Source organism: Neopsephotus bourkii, unplaced genomic scaffold, assembly GCF_033783945.1.
Source record: "Neopsephotus bourkii isolate Nb327-2 ecotype Australia unplaced genomic scaffold, CSIRO-AGI_Nbou_v1 NB_1726, whole genome shotgun sequence".
Lineage (NCBI taxonomy): Eukaryota > Metazoa > Chordata > Aves > Psittaciformes > Psittacidae > Neopsephotus > Neopsephotus bourkii.
Window position 1 is genome coordinate 20,564 of NW_026902200.1, and position 5,776 is coordinate 26,339.

The following is a 5,776-nucleotide window of genomic DNA, read 5'->3' on the forward strand; positions in this document are numbered from 1 at the left end:
CAAGGAGCCCAGGTTTGTCTGAGCAACAATACAGCAACTGCAGTGACAATTATCTGGGTTACATATTTGGTGCACACACTCCCAGCAATATCACACAGCATAGCCCTGGGGAACAGCAGTGCAAGAAGATGACTTGTAATAGAAAAAGAAAGTCCTACATCAGTACCCTGATTCTTGGGTTTTTTTTTTAGCACTGCCTAGTTTCCATCTTGCAACTGAGAGTAGATTACTCTGTGGAGCAGAGTACCTCCAGGGTCTGAGTTTATGGATCTAAAGATGGTTCCTGTGTCCAGGCTACAGGCCAGCAGCAAGTCACACCTGAACCCAGGTCTCCCAGCACCCTTTCCAGAAGCCTTCCTTGCCCAGAGAAATGAGGCTTCCAGGAGCAAGACTGTTAGTGTCACTGGTATTTTGGTATTTGTGCACAGCACAGAGCAGCGGTGCTTGACAGCCACCATAAAGCTATAAATCAGTAGAACACCCAGCATCTTGTTAGAACCATGGGGGAAAGAGCAAGCATTAAACCAAGCTCCCCTTTAAAACAAGCAACTCTTAGAAAGCCTCCCTACACCTCCTGGGGCCAAGGAGATCTTTCTTGTGTATAAGATGAGGAGAACATGTGGCAGCAGGGTAGCCCTTATACCTTCTGAAAGCATAAATGGATGTGAGCACTTACAGTAGTTTCCTCAGCACTTTCTCAGCACACAGAAAACAGGGCTATTGGGGAGCTGCTGGGGAGTTTTGCAACTTATTTTGGAGCTGAGAAAAATGTCAGACCGTAGGACATGAACAGGTCACAGGGAAATGAGATGTCCAGTCCAGCACAAGGGAGAAAAACTTTCCCTCCATGTGCTCCGACATTTGGAAGATAAATATTAGTTGACTGGACTAAGTTTTTATAAAGAGCATCTCAGCAAAGTACATTCACAGACATTTTCAGTCTCTTACCCAAGCTGGCCATTTCTAAAGCAACATATAAGGAAGGACCATTTGCACAACCAATAGTTCCATGTCCTAACCTCCATATTTTCAGAGGGAGCTGTAACAAGACAGCTGAGTGACAAAAAATTTCCATGAACAAAGGAGATAGGATTTAAACCAGCTACCAAATTTGAGGCACCTGTGATTCCTGTCCCGTCTACAGTGAAAAAGGCAAATCTAGCAGCTCTGAGCCCCAGTGCAAGTTCCTAGAGCAGAAACTATTCGTTCCCTAGAAGAATGGCCAAGAACAAAGAGAAGCAAAAAAACCCAAATAAAAAAACCCCAAACAATAAAAAAGCAGTTTTTCAAGACCTGACTTTTTTTTTAACTGCAGCCATCCAGCCAATACACAAGACTATATCTCATTAAATGTGAGATTTTATTATCAGTCTGTTCTCAGAATTTTATTTTTCCCTACTAAATGTGAGATTTAGGTACAATAAAAAAAATAATTTAAAAAAGCCCAAAACAACAGCCCTGGCTGTGAAAATCCACCAATCCTTGGCAATAAAAGGACTACAGACGTGCTGCTTTAATTCTTATGTGAAAATGTGCTAAATGGGCCTTTTAAAAACACCATCACCTTCCTGCTGTTTGATATTGCACTGACACCTGATATTAATGGCTTCATTTCAACTTAAAGAATGTATATGAAATTGTGTGTTGTTACAGCAGTCTAAGAGATTAAGAGAGTCTGGCCATGTATAATCAAATAAATACAGAACTAAAACAGGCTCATTTTTGTATTCAGGTCCAACGAAGACTATCAATGCTCATAGCAGAAACCTGATACTTTATTTGAATAATTGACATTACTTAAAATAAAATTCACTTTACTACAGAACTCTGGCAAAATTTGTTTTAAAGTAAATACAATTAAAACACCCACAAAAACGTTTGACTATGTCCTGGGTTCAGCAGTAGCAGTCATTTTTCTCCTCACTGCTGGTGCAGTGCTGTGGTTTTGACTTTCGGCCTGGGAACAGTGCTGATAACACCAATGTTTTTAGTTGTTGCTAAGTCATGTTTAGTCTGACCAAGGACTTTCAGAGTCTCATGCTCTGCCAGGGAGGAGGAGAAGCTGGAAGGAAGCAGAGACAGGACACCTGACCCAAACCTAACCAAAGAGGTATTCCATACCCCAGCATGTCATACCCAGGATGTAGAACTGGGGGCAGTTACCCAGAAGGGCAATATCACAGCAGGGTCGGGCTGGGTATCGGTCAGTGGGTGGTGAGCAGTTGTATTCTCTTCCCTTGTTATTTCCCTTATCATTATTATTATTGGTGGTAGGAGTAGTGGTTTTGTGTTATACCTTAGTTACTGGACTGTTCTTATGTCAACCCATGGGAGTTACATTCTTTTGATTCTCCTCCCCATCCCTCTGGGAGTGGAGGGAGGAAGGGGGGGGAGTGAGAGAGGGCTGAGTGGCTGAATTGACAGGCTGGGCTTAAACCACAATAGACTGCAAAAGTTTAACTGAGGCTGGAAATCAGTACAAGATCCCCTTCACACCTGGCCTGTTGACATAACTGGTGTTTTGGCTGTCCTCCAGCCACTAGCCACATGGAGACCTCATAGCAGCCTTCCAGTATCTGAAGGGGGCTATAGGGATGCTGGGGAGGGACTCTTCATTAGGGACTATAGTTACAAGGGGTAACGTGTTAAAACTTAAACAGGGGAAGTTTAGATTGGATATAAGGAAGAAATTCTTTCCTGTTAGGGTTGTGAGGCACTGGAATGGGTTGCCTAGGGAAGTTGTGAATGCTCCATCCCTGGCCATCCCAAGGCCTGGTTGGACAAAGCTTTGAGTGATATGGTTTAGTGTGAGGTGTCCCTGCCCATGGCAGTGTGGTTGGAACTAGATGATCTTAAAGTCCTTTCCAACCCTATTCTATGATTCTATGACAGTACCAGCATCCTCCACTAACTTCTCCAGCATGGGTCCTTCCCACAGGCTGCAGTTTTTCATGACCTGCTCCAGTGTGGGTCCCTTCCATGGGGTGCAGCCCTTCAGGAACAAACTGCTCCAGCATGGGTACTCCACAGTGTCACAAGTTCTGCCAGAAAACCTGATGCAGCATGGGCTCCTCTCTCCATGGGGCCACAAGTCCTGCCAGGAGCCTGCTCCAGTGTGGGCTTCCCACAGGGTCACAGCTTCCTTATGGGCACATCCCACCTGCTCTAGCATGGGGTCCTCCATGGGCTGCAGGATGAATATCTGTTCCACTGTGGACCTCCATGGGCTGCAGAACCTGCCTCCCCATGGTCTTCTCCACAGGCTGCATGGGAATCTCTGCTCTGGCACCTGGAGCACCTCCTTCCTCTCCTTCTTCACTGACCTTGGTATCTGCATAGTTATTTCTCTCACATATTCTCACTCCTCTTTTCCAGTTACTGTTGCACAGCAGTTTTTTCCCCTTCTTAAATATGTTATCACAGATGCACTACCACTATCACAAATTGGCTCAGCTTTGGCTGGCAACGGGCCCATCTTGGAGCAAGCAATGCAACAGAATGCTCCCAGCAGTGACAGCAAAGCACTTTGAGTTTTGTTTTCCAACTTTTCTGATTAATCAGGAACCCCATTTCCTTGTTTCAAACTGTTACATTTCTCACCTGGGAAGGAAAAGCTGGGCCACTGTTTTACCTGCACCCACAGAGGCAGCAGCTGCTGATCCACCAGCTGCTGAATGTCCTTCTTAGACAAATTTTGATTTCAGCCCCCACCACTATAAGATGGTGAAGCTCAGTGCTACAGGATATGATGCAAGACCATCTGCCCTGATCATACTCATCATCCATCTCCACCTGCCAGCTACATCTCTCCTCACTTTTTTCCTGTTTTTAATTATTTTTTTTAAAGGTATGTGTCCTGGGTTCAGCAGTAGCAGTCATTTTTCTCCTTCTTGGTAGCTGGTGCAATGCTGTGTTTTGACTTTCAGCCTGGGAACAAAGCTGATAACACTAATGTTTTGGTCTGGCCAAGGACTTTGTGAGCCTCATGCTCTGCCAGGGAGGAGGGGAATCCGGACGGAAGCAGAGACAGGACACCTGACCCAAACTGACCAAAGAGGTATTCCATACCACAGCACGTCATGCCCAGGAGGTAACTGGGAGTGACCTGGAAGGGCTAGGGACGGCAGGGTTGGAGGAGGTATTGGTCGGTGCTTGGTTGGGCTGAGGGGGGCGAATTATTGGTCAGCTGATGCTGAGGTGTTGTATTCTCTTCCCTTGTTATTTCCTTTATCATTATTATTATTGGTGGTAGCAGTAATGATTTGTGTTATACCTTAGTTACTAAACTGTTCTTATCTCAACCCGTGGGAGTTGCATTCTTTTCGATTCTCCTCTCCGTCCCTCCGGGAGTAGGGGAAGGGCAAGAAGGGGGGGGAGTGAGTGAACAAGCTGTCTGGCTAGGTTTAAACCACAACAGTATGTAATTATCAGAGTTGAGCACTTCACAGAGAATTCCAGGAGTTAACACTGAACCTGAATTAGATGTTTTGGTCATATACAGTTAACAACATAATGGAGACAAATGCCATCTCCTTCAGAGTCCTAATAACTCCTACTGAAAAAACTTAACTGAGGCAATGAACCAAGTCATTTTCCCCTCTTGAAGTCTAATGCTCTCAGCTCCATGCTGTAAAACAAGTTTGGATCCCCAGGCTTAGTTGTTGCAACAAAACAAAAATAAGCCACAGAAAAAGCAGCACATTCCACCACTGCAGTTGACTGTCAAGAGACCTCAGTTGCTCCTCCCAACACAGTGTTCATGAGTGCCTACAAGAGCAGGCAGCACCTGGGCAGGCAAGATTCATCAAGTTCTTCATCTGCAGAAGCCAAAGAGCATGAGAGATGGGAACCATGACACTGGGAGTTATATTGGATGGTTTTATTAGTTGTTCTTCTGCAGAATCAAAATATTTAGCAAATTACTTCAAATATTCCTCAAGACTGCTGATATTGTATATATTTAGAACTTGAACAATGTACAAAGTAATAGTTTGAACTATTTAAAAGAACTTAAACTCTGATTTCTAGTACTAGATCTTATTATGCAGTTCTATAGAAGTGTGAGAAATGGAACTAATGCAGTATATTTGTCTTAAAGGAAGTGCTTGAAAGAAAGCTCCTGTATCACACTGGTTATTATTTAAAATAAAAAGATAACTGATTTACTATCAGGGAAATATCCTACAAACCTGGGGGATTAAGAATACTGAGCTCCAGCTCTCCACCTTCAGGTTCAAGAACCAACACAACTTACAGGTTGTCCAGGTAGAGTTAACAGCTTACTTGTTTCAAGAGAACTTACACATCACTCAGCATTGGACACTCATGTCTGGCAGGAGTGTTAGATGCATGGGTAAAAAACCAAAGCAAACAACGAACACCACCCCCCCCCCCCCCCCCCCCAAAACAGCCTCTTTCTTTAGGCATAAAGACAGTTTCTGAACCAGTGTTTTACTAAGTTACAAACTAACTTTCAACTAAAAAAAACCCTCCATAAGTAATTTGGTACAAGCAGACATGACACCATGAAAGCGGTTTCAAAGAACCAAAGCATCCTAGTTTCAGAACCAACATAGTATCTTTTGTCCAACTCCAGTTCAACAGTTCAACCACTCCCATCTCTACCTATGTACAATTCCGGTAGAGGCTGAGCAGTTCAAACTCTCTGTGGCCAAGCTGGAAAAGGGAAACTTAGTAAGGGACACTTAAAAAATTTAAGAAAGAAAGTTGACTTTCATTGGAAAGAGAAATGCTAGAGTGATGCATGCAGGTGGGC